Genomic DNA, 18,647 nt, shown 5'->3' with positions numbered 1-18,647 from the left:
CTCTGCGTTTAAGAATAAGATGCAGCTGCTTAATGGCCGCGGTCAACGGCGTCTCTTGCGGATGTTTGATCAGGAACATGCACTTTCGTGGTCGTTCAGCAAATAGTCAATTAATGAGTTACTGTATCACTTCACTCATACACATTATCAAATTATTGTTGCTACCAAAGCATGTCAAAGTCCTCTCAACATGCATATAAAGCCACGCTAATCCAATTACTACTATGATCTAGGAATAGTGTGTCTTACACTAGATCCAGGGGTCCCGGATGGTTCGAATCTTATTTAAAAGCAGCAACCCGAGTTGGTAGCTCCTGCCAGCTCATCTATGTCACATGGTCTCGTGTTCGCACATAACCTACAATGTTCGTAATTCCTCTTTCAAAACGCCAACGCCGGATTTTCTTGAGAATGGGTCTTTAGCGTTTACACGCGCCTACTAAATGGTTCATCTCTTTACTAGCATCGTGTGGACTTCTGTAGACGTCTGTAGACATCTACGTGAGATCTCGCGTGGTCTAAGTCCCTAAATGGGAATTGCCACTACACAATCAAGATTAAAAAAGCTGCATTAATGTCTGTGTAATACATTTACAGAGGCGATAACATAATTATGTAGCATGTTTTTAAAAAAGTAACACTCTCGAGCATATCCCGCATGAAAATCTGTCATTGCTTGGGATTTTTTTTAAATGCGTAGCATTTCTGGCTCATCTGCGCCTTGTACGGAATGGGCATACAGAAAGTGTCCGCAAGATGTGAGCTTAAGTCGAGTATAATAGCCCCAAGTTTTATATTGTTTGATAGCTGATGTCGAAGTAAAATGTTACTGGCCTAATTGGAGGCCGCAATCAATTACCGTTAATTATTGACATGTGGCTAACGATTGAGCTATAGACTATACAGTTAAGTTACATTTTGTTTAAAATGTCTCGCCGAGTAGAATCCAAAATCAAACGCATAACCACATGTAAAACAGACGGTTAACAGACCTAGCGGTCGTCTAACTCGGTTCAAGAAAGACGCAACAGAAGCGAAACAGTGTCGCTTAATGTTTACGTACTCAGAGCACGTAAGGAGACTTAGGTGCCTTTGGTAGTTTTTTTTTTATCAGAACTTAAACGGTTTTTTGGCAAAACAAAGTATGCAGTCTGGTTGTCTACAGAAGAAGAGATATGTGTATCGAGTTCTGGTCCATTGGTTAAAATAGGTGGGTTAAGTTGTCGTCGGATTCGTGTTTTGTTTTCAGAGACAACGCTTGCACGGCATTAACCGGCAAGCTCATGTTCTGCGCCTTGCTATCCGTCGATCGCTCTTCTTTGAGAAGGTGCTACACAAGTGTTATCTTCGATTTAATCGCTGCTGAATTTTAGACGAGGCCTGGCACTAAACGCGAGTTTTACTCGCTTTGCAACGAGATGAGGAACGAGGGAAGCACTGCGTGACTGGCTGCAGAAGTGGATGTTCGCCACCTGCTGTGGACTTTTTTTTTATGAATATTTATGGCCTCAGGGCATCAGTAGGGTATGAGATGAAGGATGAACAAATTATTAAATGAATGGAAAAAGGTTGGCTGATTGGATGAAGTCCAGAAGTGAGCGATGATGAGGTCCCTGCGTCTAAGTGACATATATGAGGCAGGATTCGTTGCTGAAAGGCCAATTATGCTCAGGTGCCGAATTCGTGTTGGTTTGAGTGCTGGGCAGTCCTACAGCAAGAGGTGGATGTCGGCCTCGACACCTTCGTTTTTACAGATCGGGCACCCTGGGCGGGGATATAAGTGTTGGAAATATGACCACGTCCTAGTCACAGCTGGTGTAACGGCAACACCGACCCAGATCCTCCTACGCGCAGCCTCCTCTGCACGGGTGAGACCGCGGGGAAGGGATATCGCACACGGAGGGATAAGTGCACGAGTGAGGCGCCGGAGGTGTTCCTTTCTTGACAAAAGGAGTGTAGCGTCGTCCACTTCAATGAGCCGTGGGATTGATGAGTCTTGGTTCACGAGGCGGGTTGCTAAATCAGCTTGACTTTGGGAAGACAGCAGATCCCGTGGTACCCACTCAATGCGCATTGACTGTGGGATGCGCGCCGCAAGCTGGTGGATGTCTTGACAAATTTTAGGGCAGCGGCTGACACGTTGGAGCAGACGTACTGCTTGAAGTGCGTCAGTGTGGATGACAAAGTGGGTGTAGGGAGCATAGTTATGGATGCCACGGAGCAGAGTGCCTCCTGAACTGCCACGAGCTCAGCGCTTAAAGATGTAAGTGGTTCCGAAAGCTGAAACGTAGTGGTCTGATTCAGGCTATGTCTCCGTGGACAGCAGATTGCTGTTTTGGTTTCACAGCCTTGCATGCTTCCATCCATGTACACAACTATGGAATCTTGAAGCCGGTGAATATCTTGCTCTTCAAATTTCTGGCGAAGCAACGATGCCGAGTTGGCAGACGTTGGTCTGCGGATATCAGTTGGCTTGTTTCCTAACTGTACGAATTTCCAGGGAAGGAGAACTGGTGCAGGTGGCTGAAGAATAATGTGTGACGTTGCATATGCCCTCAGTGCTTGCGTGGAATGTGACAAAGTGGCCTTGAGTCTGCGAGCATCACGGCGCTGCTGCACCAGTTCATCGATGGCGTTCAGCTGCGCATTCTCCTGTAGCGCTACGACCGGTGCGAGTCGTGGAAGGTATGTTATAGTCCTCATAGCTTCTCAATTTATGGCTTCAAGGCGATCCCATTGTGTTCTTTTAAGATGCTGTAACTGGGCCTGATAAATATTACGTGGCTGCAGAACCGCCCTCACTAACTGGCGTGCAACAGACGAGCCAGCGCCACCCGTTTTAGGTGTCATTCTTCTTATTAAACTCATAGTTTGAAGTGCTTGCTTTTTTGCCTGAGAAAGCCAAGCAGTCGCTGATCCTGATTGGTGAACTGTTAAGCCCAGAATTTTCAGGCTCGAACTTCCTTGTATTGGGGTGCCTGATAGACAGAGACGAATTGGATTTGAGGTAAGTTTACGGCGTCCCCAGCGATTGGCGACTGACGTGTATGAAATTTTACACACAGAAAGTTGAAGGTCAATGGAGGATGCATAATCAGAGGTTACGTCAGAGGGCGGCCTCTTGAGTGAGAAGATCATGGTGAGTGCTCCGTACCGCTATATCATCTACGTATTGCAAACACTTGATTTCAGGGATATAATGTAAGCGCCACGCCAATGGAATGAAAGTAATCTTGAACAACGTCGGAGACAATACTGATTCCTGTGGCACGCCACGTAGTGAAACGAATGAACCAACTGTGTCACCACTGAGGCGTATTGCAAATTTTATTCGGTCCAAAAATGATGCGACAAAAGTGCGTACTCTCGGAGGGAGATAAAGCATGTCAATGGCATTTAGGATTGCAGCATGACTGATGTTGTCATATGCCTTTTCAACGTCCATAACTAATATGGTACGTACATTGCGGCGGCGGGTAGATGATAGAACCGCTGATGCCAAGACAGCCAACCCGTCCTCTGTACCTATGTATGAACGAAATCCAATTTGAGCAGGGTGATAAAAACCGTGCTGTTCAAGCCTCCAAGAAAGCCGTGTGGCTAGCATTTTCTCTGCAAGCTTGCAGACCGTTGATGTTGAGGAGATTGGTCGTAAGTTAGCGAGGTCAGTTGGAGGCTTCCCAGGTTCGGGAATAGGGATCACGACAGCGGTTTTCCAGCTCTCGGGTGCGACACCATCAAGCCACACTTTGTTTATGGTGTCTAGTAGTTAAGGAAGTGCAGCAGTACTGAGGTTCTTGTAAACCTCATACTGAATTTTGTCCAGGCCGGGCGCTGTTTTCCGTTTCGCATCGTCAATTGCAGCCAGCAACCCCGACATCGCAAAAGGGGCTCGTAATTCCATCTGCGTTGGCAGCAGATGGTAGTTTCCATGCGTCTGCAGGGATACCTGCCAAATTAAGATTTGCAGCAGAAGGAGGCAGTATATCACATTTTGGGAAAAATGTTCGAGCAGCGTCTGTAGCGAAATTCCCCGGTGACAGATTAGCCGCAAGGCATGCTGTTGCTGCTGCGTAAGTAGAACGACGACCGCGTTCCATTGCACGAAACGTTCGCCAGAGTGTGGCATTCGATGATTTATCACAAAATTGTTCAAACCATGCATGCCACTGGCGTCGCGAGAGATCGCGTTCATATGTCCGAGCCTTCGCAGTAAGATAATTCAGTCGTATACGTGCCTGCACCGAAGTAGGGTCTCGCGTAGCAGCCAGCTCAGCTTGACGGTGTGCTGCCCACAAGTTAAGCAGGCCGAAATCTGGTGCCGGTCGACCTACATCAATCCAGCCAATAGTCATAGCGCTGTTTAGTGCTCTTTGTATACGGTCAACAAAAAGTGACGGCGAATCTGAAGACATACTGTCGAGACATGAGCGAAAGCTGTCGCACTTGATCACAGAACATTTGCGGAGTGAAGGGCGGAGACGGGAAGAATGGAGACCGATGATGATAGGGTGGTGATCACTTCCCCAGCAGTCTGGCTCCATGTGCCATGAGGGAGTTTCCGCGCCCAACCACCACGTCAAGTCTGGAGCATAGCAGCACTACGTATGTGACGCACAGGCCGTGTTGCTGTCCCAGGGTGATTAAGGGGAACAAACAGGGCATCAGTGAAGGCGTCCCGGACATGCCTACCACAAGGGCTTGCAGTCGCTGTGCTGTGCTGTTGCTGTGGACTTGTGCAGGGACAAGGGCATCAAGGGCACCGGTTCTGCGCGAAGTGGAACTAACTACAACAAAGGAAGAAGACAAGGAAGAAGAGGGCAAGGGATCGAGCGAAGGCGGAGCGTAAAGCGACGACTCAGTAGAATCAAATAGACCACAGGCGCCCGGTGCGTCTCTTTGCGTCATCGGCCTATAAACGGAAAGTTTCATGGTCACAAGCAGTCGATTTCCCACCCCGTTGTCGTTTCTGGACATCCGTTTGGTCTAAGGATATCTTCCCCAGGATTTCCGAGCGCCTGGCCGAGGTTAATCTCGTACCCATAGTAAAAATGTACGGGAGGTCGACCCTAGCACCCAACGAACGCGAGCGAATGCACTGCCACAAAGCAGCCAAATTCACAAGCGAAAGCCAAACGAAGCATTTCGCTCTATCTTGGAATTGTAATTGGAATTGGTTTTATTGATTCCTCGTACAGGCGACAGGAGGCAGGGGCTAAAGGACCTTGATATAGGCTGTATATCGCAGGCAGTGGTTAACCGGCGGGTGCGATGAGTGGCGTAGGCTATCCTCGACATCAGGGCTCTCTTTCTGCGCTCGCGGTTTCCGTTACTTCCCGCTAGCCGCCTGCTGCTGTCTATTGATGCAATCATCACGCTGATGTCACGTGTAATAAAATAAAAAACGTTTCAGTTTTAGTTAGGTCCTTGCAGAACACGACCCCAGATTAGGTGCACTCATTTTCCCCTGCTGGTATTACCACCTGGCAAAGCTCAAGTGCTCAAATATTAATACGTTTCACATAGTTGCACCGAAACTCATCCCTACAATGCCTTTTCTTTTTCATAAATAATGCATCACTCAGTCTAGACGCAGGGCAACGTTTCCACATCCGCTACCCCCTTTATTGCTGCTATCATTGCGCATGACATCTTTTACTGCGTTAACTGTAAATGTCGCCATCCCCCCTGTAAGCTGACATTGTTCGGCAGTGATGTCTACTTTACTGAAACCAGATTCTAACCTGAATGAGCTTTACCCACGAGCCATTTTCTTACTTCACACCCTTAGTGAAAAGGATCTTCACTAACCAACACCACCCTCAATTCGCCTCACACCCCATCCCCCACCACTATCGTTTTCCTAGACACGGAGTGTACGTATGCGGGCCATCATGATCTCGTAATAATCATCAGAATTGGATTAAAGCTATCATTTCGGATGAGGATGTCGCAAGCACAGGTGAGCCAGCATTTGAAGGTTCTGTACATGCAAGTGCTGCAAGTTAGGTAAGCTACCTAAAGGAAATACGAAACGCCTTGACGCAAGTTAAGGCATTTGTATATGGAAACTTTGCTGAAGCCCCAACAAGTAAAGCATAATCTGGAAAATACACTAGTGTATAATCCCTCCTGCATCAAATTGTCACATCCTATGGCGTAGCTTTTCTTAGCGCTATCTATTCAGATAATATATCAGGTACTGTAAACTGCCGATCACTCGGTCTCTGAACAAAAAACAATTCACCACGAGTGGTCTCAAACACTAATTAAAGCTCTCTTTTTTTTTTCAGGTAATCGCGATCTTTCTAAGACTCCTCGAGAAACATACTAAAGTCTATTATATTTAAGCTGACGTGAAGTTTTGTAGGGGATTGCAAGCTAACGTTTACTGCTTACTCGCGATAGCAAAGGTACTTGAGTCTGCACTGGCCATTTTAAAGAGACAAAACACAGCAGAGAACTTTTATTACCAATTTTCCAAATGCAAAAGCGCAGAGTGAGCGACCTCTACGGCAGCACACACAACTCGAATAGGGTCATTTCTGTTGGCGACCCGAAAAGGAAGGAGCGAGTCAACTTCACTTCGCTTCCGTCTACTAAGTTGTTTCTGTACGACGGGGAGGCCATTTCACCCGAGTTTCGTCTTTTTCGTGTATATTTTCTGCGAGCCTCGGCTCCTTTCAGTGTAGCGCGTAGATTTTCATCGGTGCCTTAACGACGGCAACATTTACGGTCGGAAAAGCCAGAAAGGACAACATTCTTCTCGCACCACCGTTTCTCCTTTGCTCGCTTCCCTCCTGGGGCCGCATAAGCTTTTTCAAAGGAGCGGGACGCGAAAGGCCAGCAGGCACAGAAATGGTAGGGGCAACCACGACTACAAAACCATTAGCAACGGGCAAACAGATAGAGGGCGCTGATAGCGGAACACCGAGGGGGCCATACTAGCGGCGGCGGTAGCGCTCGCTTCGCCCTCTGGCCGCTATAGCTGGCAGCGTGGCTGCACACGATTTATATCCTTTCGGTCAAAGGTGCTGCTAAACTGGCTCAATGAGGGGTACGTTTTCGGTGCTTGCGTTGTGCGTCTTCTTTTGTCTTCACACACGGCGTGTGTGCGTGCGTGTAGGTTTTGACGTCATATCGTGTGATTGCACATTCGACAGTCGTCTACGGACAAATAAAAAGTTTTCGCCCAAAGCAGGAACGTACGAAGGAAAAATGACCTGTTTAAGAAGTGATGGAAAGATAGCAATTTATTTTTAAAAAATGTATTTTGCAATGCTGAATGAAATTGAATTAGTTAAAAAAAAAAGTGCGTGAACCGACAAAGCAAACGGCACACTCGAATGGTTTGTTGGCGAAAGCGATTACTACCTAAATGTAAGCTTACGGAGAGCACCTAGGAGGTGTGACGGGCTTGAATTTAATGAGTCGAATTAGTGGACAAAAAGCAACGTGAAACCGCGTCCGCCATAACGCGATATAACTCTAGAGAAACCACCTGTATAGAGAAACCAACCTAACTATATTTAGGTATGAGGATTCAGAATAAAGCTGCTTTTTGTCCTGAAAGAATCATGGTGAGAGAAGAATGAACTCAAAAATCTACTCATCTTGGCGAAGCTTGAAGAGCAACAAAAGAGCGGGACGTGGGAGATGCAAAGGACACAGCGCTTACTTGCAAGATAATGTTCCTGAGAGCACGGAAGCAAATATACAAAACCAATCACACCAAAAAAAAAAAAAAAAAAAAGAGGAAAGAGAAGGCAATCATCACACGCTCGTGCCATCACCATCGAAGAACACGATTTCCTTATCTGACAGATTCACCGATGGAGTACCGACGCACACCGCTGCATTCTTACGAATCAAATGTGTCTCGATTATTTCACGTACGCATCAATTCCTGCTCCTAGTGCTCCAACAGTGCACCCCGCGATTTACTAGGGCAGTCATAATTGGGTTGAGACAAGTTGCCCTTCTTTGGTTGTGCCACATTGCGCTTGTAATCTGCCAGTCTTTCATTTCAACATCTGCCAGTTTGCCCTACATATACTCGGTCACAAGTCAAAGGAATACGATTTAGCACCTCTTGTGGGCACTCCCCAAATTTACTTTTATTCATCATCATTAAATTTTGCTTTTGGGCCGCTTGGAACCGGGTTCGTGATTATGCACAGTTTTGACAACTTGTCTCGCGGGCAGCAAAAACCAGTCTCACATTTGCCTTCTTGGCCACCCTCTTAAGCCTGTGTGAAATTCCGCGCATATACGGGATCACTGCCGTCTTTCTCCTATATGTGGACTGCTCGGAACAGATCCTTCCACATCTCTTCACCAACCTTCTGACACGGAAATAAGAATATTTTTGAGATAACCTGCCTCAGAAAGGTGACAGGCCTGCTCAGTAAGTCTGGTGGACACCAACAGGGGACAAGGTGTTTTCATGGCTCTGGTAAAGCACATGTTGTCTATTGCCATTTTTACAAGCTTCGTGTGGGATGACGAAAAAGACCGGAGTGGTACTTTAGCCCGTGGGTTGTAGTACCAGCTCGGGTAGCCGAGAATATTACCGTTAAATATAAAAACTGCAATCTGTTGCCCGCTGGTAGCTCGTGCGATGAGTCTCGGCTTATTTTTACGTTTTGGACCGCTTTCTTCTGTATGTTTTGGACCGCTTTTTTTCTTGCTAAAAATGAAATTCAGATAGAAGTTAGTGCTCTATGCTCTGTCTGTCTCAAGTACCTGTCTTTTTTGCGCTTCATGCTTCGCCAAAATGAGCAAACTCCACTAACTAGCCGAAGAAACAGCCCTGCTGATCAAAAAGCTAGCTATCATGACACGCTAAGGCTTAATAGTTTGTGGAATATTTACAATCTGCAATGTATAACGGGAGTGTATAGCTACGAGGAATGTGTTCCTCAACGTAGCATTGGTGGGGTAGCATTAGAAACCTGGAAGGAAAAGAAAAAGGCCGCTTTGGTCAGAACATTCCCACAAACAAAAGTGACGTCACTAGACAGGATGTGATAACTTTGCGGTTTGATGCATCTTCATCGTGTCCGTGTGGCCACCTCTGGACGTCTTCGGGAAAGCATGCAACCAATAGGACCGATGAACTGCCACAACAGCCCATAGGGTGACTATACCGATTCCTCTGTTGGCTTCTCTGCATGGCTTGTTTTCCAACCAAAGGGTCTTGCTTTCGTTCTGAACTTGGTCGCATTGTTAGTGGAAACGAAAAGAGTCAAGCTCCCTCTTCGGCCTAAAAACTTAGATATCGCCAGTTGACCCCAAAGGCTTGGAGCGATGTCAAAAGGGTACAGTAGTTTATTCCATCGAGTTCCAACAAAATGAAGGGCACCGAAGAATGCTATGTGTCTCGCTCCTCACGTGACTTTTTTTTTTTTTTTTTACTTCGTTACTATCTCTGTCTCTCTTTCTGTTTTATCAGAGCTCTAAAACCCACCTAATAGACCGAAATCATGCGTGCCACGTCCGCGGCTCGCAAGTGGGAATGTGCTCTAAGGGACACCCACCTTTTCATTTCTTCAACGAACGATAAAGTGTCAAGAAGGACCTTTTAACTGGAAAACAAGCGTGATTGAAAGGCTGACTTACAGATTTCCTAAAAATTTGCGGTTGCAAATATCATGTCGCATGCGTGAAACAAGGGCATGTCTGGCTCAACACCACTCATAAGAAACACCCCATGTGCGCCGCAAGTATCATGACTGCAATGTTAATATTGTCAGAAATGAAGCGCAAGTCTTGCAATAAGAACCGAAATAAATTAGACAAAGAGTGCACCTGATTTCGCTGAGCTTAAATTTCATAGGCTTCATGAACCAACGAGCCGGTTATGTCTTCTGCAGGGCACGAAGTACGCATGTCTAAAACATTAGCAAATTTTTCCGTCTGCTAGCATTCTTGCCCATGAAGAAACGCTTCTTTCGCTCTATCTACTTATTCTTTTACTGCGAAATTTTGCTTAGTAACATCACGGTATTAACAAACCAAAGCTAATATAACGTCGCATGCTACAACCAAAAACGACGGTAAACGAATATGCCGCTTTATTTCACGGTGATGATTGTAGTTTCGCATATTTTAAACGTAATAAATATGACAATATGGTTACAGAGCGGCCTCAACCCGAGGGGCACGTCCTACAAGATGTCGCTCACGTGGGAAATGTATTTTGTAGTCAAATGTGGCTCATTGTCAAACATCTGCTCTAAATAGTAAAGGTGATTAATAAGTTTCTCCCACTTAGTGAGTTTGGTTCGCGGAAATACGCGACAATGTCGCTGAGCTTCGAGGTACAATGCAAGCGACTCCTCGGACACGTCAGCCTAACAAGTACGCGTGCAAAAGAAAACGCGATGTGCACACGGCGAAACCAGCCAGTTGAGAAGTTGGCGCCCCAGTTTGTAATTTTCTGTCGCAGATGGCGTCTTACACAGAGAGCTCCAGCGCAGCTCAGCAATGCCTTTGAAGCCTATCAGATTCTATTTGTGTAAATACAAACGTGTAGGGGGTCTGCAATTAAAATCATGAAATCATGCCCGAAATTTGAAGCAAAGACATCAACAGCGTCTAAGGCTATCTCGTTGCTAACAATTAACGTTATTAAGTGTCCCTGTGAATTTCACTTTCCTTGCGGTTAAGTTTTTTTTAAAACACGTTCGGCATGCCTAAATTAACTGTTCGCTGTATACTTAAACTCATGCTCTGGTGCGCGAGTTTCACCGAACGTAATCCAGCCAGTGTTGGTTTTCGAGCTAACCACACCATATGAGCGTTATCTGTACGTCATCGTAAGGATGCCGACGTCATTCATGTAGGAAGCTTCATGAGTCGAGAACAATTTCGCTAATTAAGCCACTGATGGGTGTGCAATATATCTATATACCTCATAATGCAGTATCTTTCGTTAACAGGCTTCATAGGAAGTGTGGTAATATTACCAGAGATAATAGTTGCTTTCGAGTATTGGCTATCTTAGGCTTCATTTCCTGATCTCATTTTAACGGGCTATTACATGGCAACCAAACCAACTTGAAAAGTTTGCTATTTTTCTCGCAAACAGACCCTTACACGTAGTTGACATTTAACTGCATACCGCAATTAGGCAAACAAGAACTGATGCAATCACAAACACAAACTTTCACAAAACAAGCGACGTATTGGTATTAGAAAACCTTTGCTTCCCTCCTCTTATAAGACGCTTCTACATTTACGGACAATATTACAAGTTTTTAAGGTCTTCTTCATACTGCACTATGCAATATTCTCTCACTGAGTATTTGAAACACTTTATCAAACTATGGGTGAGAAACCATGGTTGAAATACCTATTGCTGTACTTGGACATCCCTTTATTTTAAATGGTCAACGCATGTGAAATTTCGAAATTTCCGAAGTGCGCGTGAACATAACCCTGTTAACTCATGTTGGTGCCGCCAATGCAAAGCGGTGCTCGAAAAACTTTGCTGCACTCGGGGAGCTCGTGAATCCGCTTCCGTACTTAGATTGCCGCAGCAAACTGGGCTCGCGCTCACTCTCCCGCCTCTTCAAATCTCTTACAAGGAAAGAAACGCTTCGGCTCTCACTGTAGTCACTCGACATGAGTATACATGCTGAGAAGCAATACGAAACATCCTTCCATGGCTCCCGCGTTTACGATTACTTTATCCAGCTTATTGGGCAAATTTTCCGTTGCTGGATCATAGAGGATATAAAAGAATAAGAACATATGCAGGAATTCTAGACTAGCGCTTCTTTTTTACCGGAAGTGTTTCCGGAATTCAATTCTTTCTCGCATGTCGTGAAATTGCACCACGATAGTGAATAAATCCAAGGACACTCTCTTGGGACGCTTGCAGCTTTCCGCTATTTACTGTCGAAGATGCACTCCACTGCTTTTTTATAGCACTCCTAATATGTGGAACGGGTGCAGGACAAACCTTAAAACAAAGATTATATTGTGTATAGAAGTGTTAGACTATTTGCACCGTTATGTTTACAAGAGTTTGTATAATATTCCGCAGTAGATTCATAAATAAAGATTGTATTCAAGACAACTGCACTTTTTTGCACTCGGTACGCTTCGATTGTTTCGTACGAAACAAAAGACTATTCTCTCGATCATCCATTCTAGTTCGTCGGCGATTGACGGTGTGTTCTTTCTAATCTCTCGAAATTGGTTCATACACGTTGCAAGTTCTATAGGTAATGCGTTTCTATAAGAAAATAAAAATTCTTGTGTGATAGCGTTTTGGATCATGTTCAGCTGAGAGATTGGTTGGGAGGTCCAAACGATCCCAATTAAACTGCAAGTGAATAAAACATTACCTAAATGCTCTTATGACGTTGTATCCCACTACTCAAATATCATTATGAGATGTAAGAATACAATATAAATTAATTGCACTGAAATGATAACTGCGATAATTAGTTAGGACTGAACATGTTGTCTCTGGCTTGCTAGCATTACTTCACGCTACCCCATGGTGTTCATGCACGCTCCTTTGGTTTTGCTCTAAAGGCGGGTCTTTTGAGTATTGCTGTGTATCATTTGATCTGGTACGCCAGCTGATATATGCTGATAGGTGTGTGTAATTATAGAAAGGTGCTATTAACAAGGCAGCGAAATAGAAGTGCAGACAGTGAGAGTGGTGACGGCAGTCTTTTGGAGCGACGACATGTGGCCAAGTGGCATACCGGTGCATTCCGTAGCGTGGTATTCTACTAACATTGACTGCAGACGAGGTGGGTGAAGAGACCCATTATTGCTATCGAATGATAACCTTAATGCGGAGCTTAACGACCCCCCTTCCCCCACTACTGTTTTGTCTTTCTTTATGCGCCCTTGAATTTGCTTACATCTGATGCGCGTTCATCAGTGGTTTAACGCGAGCTATATTACTTGCAGTGATCTTTTGCAGCATAACAAAGTTTCGAAATATCTTAGATGTACTTCGTGTTGATAGTTCCAACATTCCACACCTTGATATTAAATAAGATCTGCGTCTGAGCGTAGTGAGAAATCGAAGGGCACAATATTCGGAGGAAAACCTGACGCGTTACGTTGCTATTACTGCTGAAACCCAATATAAATTGGAACGTAAGGCCGCTGTTGATCTGCGCATGCGTCCTTTCAGGTCATGTTCCTTTGCGCAGTTCATTCTTGGAAGCAAGTCATAACAGGTGTAAATTGCTTTACCCCAGCATCATTTTACCTATCTTATAATAATCCTAATATGAGCCCCTGCCCAAAGATCATATACTCGGCAATCTGCTGTAGCTTGTAGGCCGCTATTGATCTGCGCATGCACCCTTTCAGGTCATGTTCCTTTGCGCAGTTCATTCTTGGAAGCAAGTCATAACAGGTGTAAATTGCTTTACCCCAGCATCATTTTACCTATCTTATAATAATCCTAATATGAGCCCCTGCCCAAGGATCATATAATCGGCAATTTGTTGTAGCGCTTTGAGGCACATCAGAGAGGAAAGCAGTTCTATATTTGTGCGTGTAACTTGCTCTGAAGCAGTTTTGTGCACTGGAAGTAATTAAGGAAATATTATTCGATGACTCACTGAGAGTGGCTCCATTGAGCTTGGAAGCCCGGTAACAACCTGAATTAGCTATTGTCGCCGCACACAGCTTTAGGCTCTGAGCATGCCGTGTGCCTTTAAGCCTTGTGCCCTGAACAAACCCGAGTAAGTTGTAATTAACAGGAGAGGCATTCGTTAGGAAACCGCTGGCAAAATGATGTGCCGGTTGCTAATTGATTAACTGTACTTGGAGCCGAACGTTTTCTTTTTTTTTCTTTATCTCACAATACCAAGCCCAGTTCTGACAACCCGTCATATAAGCTAGACACCTTGGACAGCGAAATGAAATGCACTGTCACTGGCCTACTCTCAGCTCCTTAACAAAGGGGAAAAAGGATTGCACAATGTTCGCGAAGTTAACAATTTACCTTTGATGCCTTGAGGAGAGTAAGAAGTATCTTCCTTGAACGCTAACAATCGGAGTCTTTAGAGTCCGTACAGACATGTTGGTTATACAAGCCTATCGACTAGCACCTCATTCAAGTAAGCGGCCAATCTAAAAACACCACATAAACAGGTAAACTGCTTTAGACTTACAACTTGTCTATTAAAATTCTCATGTGATGAAATTAATCCATTCCTAACACGGACATGACACCCTACATCTGTTTCTTCATATATATGTTTTCGTCATACCCGAAAGTAAATTAGTAAACTGAAACATAAAGTATATTTTGAAATCAAAAAACGTTGTTTTCCGCTAGTACGCGAGCGTAAAAGTGACAAAAAGCTAAATATTGCCGCATAGAAGAGGACGCAAAAGATGGCGACGAGGAACAAAAGCGCGAACCTGAAAGAAAAAAGAGGAAGATTGAGCGCAAGACTCGTTCCAGTCGACTATTAAAACCTTCTTATCTCAGGCCCTCCTTGGCGTTCTATCGAGACGTGACAATATTAAATTCGCAATTTATCTGTCGCGACATAACTGCAACCAGCGCTTGACAGAATATAAACGCTAAATATGCTTGCACCTCCTATGGGACTATCAAGAGCGTCCTATGTACATACGTGCTGTCAATTGTTAAGATGTTTTAGTGTGAAACTCGTACACCTTAAGGCGACTTGCAGTTTAGACGTAGATCCGTTCTACACTTGCTAAGGTCGCCGCACAAAATGCTTCTAAACAAATGCGGTCAATCCTCACGTTTTTTTCTTCTTTCCTTTTTCCTCAAAACCGACCATGATGATCGTCTTCATGCATTTTGCTCGCGCCTCGCATGACAATAATATTAACCAGGCTTTCACCATTATAGTAATGCGATTCTCGTCGAAAAATACGTGATGCGAAATGCTTATGCCAGTCGCAGCGTTTCGTAACTGTGGGTGCCAACCATCCATAGTCAGGCATGGTGCACTTATCCATCCATATATATTCATCGATATCGTTATCCATCCATCCATATTTATCCACAATGGAATGGTATGAATGGATTGATCCATAGGAAACACACCGGTGTCCGGAGCAACATCATTTTGTTTGTTTTAGTCAATGGCTGGCATTCAGACTAAATGGTACACAGACATTGTGTCATATCTCTTCATACGGATAATTCAGCGCAGGATGCATTAGACCCGCTTTGTTAACAATGACTACACCAACACCGCATAACTAAATACGTATAACAGCCCTCCTATAAAACGTGTGTGTGGGAGAAGGGGGGAGGCGAATGCGCGTGCCAGCCTATTGAAATAGTTGTCCCGTTGTCTAAGCACTGGGCTATTTTAGGTGTTGAGGTACATGAGTGTTCTCCGCCTGGTTACATTGGCTTTCTCACTGTGATATCTATTGTCGTAATTTTCACCCGCTGCAAAAAAAAAAAAAAAAAAAAAAAAAAAACAGCAGGTTCCCGGTTGGCAGCGCAAAATGATTTTCTGTGTAAATTAAGGTCGAATGTCTAATGTTTTCTTGGGATGCAGATAAATCAATGCTTACTATTTTGACACAATACCATCGCGTCATGAGTAGATGGGAGGAGGAGGATAAAACTTCGAACTTCAAGGCAGGACATTCGTTTGTTCTAAATTACTGAAAAAGCACTTTTAAGAGCAGAGCATCGCAGTCCTTAACTTACTCCTGCGCAATTCCCGATAAGCATTTCCTTCTCTTCAGGAGAGGGTGACGAATTTAACAACAGAAACTAAACTTAACTGAACCACCAGTTTTCTTCAGTGCGATTTGAACGAAGCACGCCAAGCGGAACTCGCAGCTCAGTAATGCCCGGCCGGAGACGCACCCCCGTGCACGCAAAGCGTTCTTAAGACATTCGCGTTTGCGGAAACTAACTCTGTGTCAGAAGCACGACTCTTTACTCAGACAAATCGCGCTCGTTCGGAATCTTCGCGAGTGCTTCTGTTTTCTCAAATCCGTGGCCAAGTTGCTATCTAGGCATGCGCTTTGCCGGCCATGATTACAGCTGCGGAAGAAAGCCCTGCGCTGAAGGCATCTTGATGGGCACAGGTAAAGCCATTACAATGAAAAATATTGCATTCATAAAACCGAAAAAAAGAATCAACAATCAGAGTACTCTCAGCGATTAGGTTCTTGTAGCGTAAACGCACCTTTTCAGTCGAAACGAGAAATTTACGTATGCTTGTTTGGTAGATTGATCGCAAAAAAAAAAATGTATAATGTCTTCTAGCTTAGTGCTACCGCACTTTTTGTCTAGTTCTCTCACTGCTACCATTCGCGGCGGTGACTCTGTGATTACAGCGTTCAGCTCCAGACAACAAGGTCACGGGATTGAATCCCGGCGGTCGTAGCCGCGTTTCCACGGGGGAGAAAAGTACACAATGGCTAGTGTACTATCCAGTATTATTACATATTGACACCGTATTCGTGGCTGCTGAAAGCACCCGATAAAATTGGGAAGGACACAGTTGCTTATCTTCGTTTCTAACGGTATGACGAGACTGTGCTAGTAGGGAGTTTCAGTGTAGCGGGATCTGCGATCCGCTACCGTAAGCCGCCACCGCGGGTTTAACTGCGCCTGTCAAGATCACCTTCACGGCGATAGGTGGCACCACATGCTGGCAGTCGGCCCACAGGCCTGCCGCGTTGGGACCAATCAGCGCGTACGTACTTGGGGCGCACGGTAGCGGTGACGAATCACGCGACGCCGAAACTCTCTACTCTCCAATGGCTTCATTTGCGGTTACATGTTCGTGTACTGTCCTGCTCAATATGACTTGCAACCTCAAGCAGCATAGCGACAGTGCTTCCCGGAAGCATGGTGGGGCCGATAAGCACCGCGCTTGAAAAAAAAAAAAAGTGATTTTGCTGTTCCAGCACTCGACCTTCTACTCTGAGTCGATCTGAAAATATAAAGCAGCAACATGACGTGACAGCTTTTCTGAGATCGCCATTGCCACACGGTCTTATGACGTTGCACAACCTTCTGCAAGATCCACGCTCGGGATTTTTCACTCATAACGCTGACAACGGATTCGCTGGAGAACTAGGCTTTCAATGTTACCGCGTTAAAGTTTCCGCCCGCTGGGACTTCGTTATCAGTATTTTCAACGCGTTACCGTAAACGCTACCATTTTGCACAAGACTTTGTTTCGGCGCTGTAGTTCTCGGGGTTGCGAAGGGATAATTACGAGCACCTCTCTGGTAGATGGTAGGTGGAAGTTAAAACAGCCGGGCACTGAATGGTGGCCGAGGTGTGTGACGTTACGAAACCACATTACAGGGGGGAGTTGGCTGGATATGTATAAGGAGGGTTGAATGCGAATCGAAACTAGGACTATGCAGTCACGGGTAACAATACTTGCCCTGGGCCATATAGGCAGGTTGGTATGGCTTGGTTAAGGTGGGGCTTTATAACTGGCAGGTAATTTGGTACACATGTGGTAGCTGACGACTGCATAGGCTGTTGAGAATGTATGAGATAGGGGATCACTGACTATCAACACTGATCACATGCTTATAAGCTGGGCGCAAAGTGAATGTACGGGTGCGAAGATCCGCAAGAGGAGACGGTAGACATCACCGCTAGCGTGTCAAATCCTTGAAGGTGGAGGTTGCGGGTTCCCCGGTTTCGCTGGTGCGCCCGAACCAAATGCGTCATTTGCGAATGAACCGTTACGTCCGGCTGAAGCACTGCAGCAGCACGAACACGCCTTTACCAGGTGTTGGCGTAGCCGGGCGCTAATTGGTCAGCTTATTATATGATGTCACGAGAACATACGACATAGCCAAGCTCAAACAATGAGAATGTAGTCCACGCAGGCATGTTAGTGTGCGACTTGTTTAAAAGAGGGGCTTTATATCAATGTCAGATTGTCTGTCACATAATGTGACACCTTACGTCGGAGTGCCAGTAAGTATGTATGAAATAAGAGGGGAACAAATTAAGTTATTATAGGGATTAAGAAATAAAACTAAACTGGGACCTGTAAGGCTAAAAACAAAAGAACATGCAAAGCGTGGTAGCGAGCCTTAGTCAAGCTTAGCCATGCAAAACTGAAGCCATTTTTAATATCTGAGAGCAAAAAAATATAACTTTGGTAAAAATAATGATAATTAATATCGCAAATTTCTGAATGCATAAGGCTGCTGGAAAGTACTTAGGCGAAGACAAGTCTTGAAGAGGGTGAATGTCTGCTCAGTTTTTCGACAAGAAGTATATTAGGCTTATTGACATCAACGTCAGCTTTTTGCATGAACTTATATTTGAGCAGGCCTCCTGCTACTCTCGCAGATGATATATTAAATTTCTTTGATAAAGCAGCTTTGATTAGGCCTCTGTGAGGTTACGTTTGTGTGCTGTTCGATGAGGCATTATAGAAGTTATATACTATATATCATATAAGATATGCGCAAGATTGTACGATCAAGGAACTCAGAGTGTTATGGCCGAACATTGTCCCGCTCAGTGTTTTATGGCTTAAATGACAACCCCAAGACATTAACATGCCCAAACGTTTGTACGAGGCATCATACTGCATCGCACTCTGCATGTTGTACCATACGTCTAGCTCTTGCGGTACCTCGAAGATGTTGCATGTTCATACAGTAACGCACGA

This window comes from Amblyomma maculatum, chromosome 2 (assembly GCF_055883805.1).
Source record: "Amblyomma maculatum isolate TAMU_Amacu chromosome 2, ASM5588380v1, whole genome shotgun sequence".
NCBI lineage: Eukaryota > Metazoa > Arthropoda > Arachnida > Ixodida > Ixodidae > Amblyomma > Amblyomma maculatum.
Note: the sequence above shows the minus strand (reverse complement) of the source record.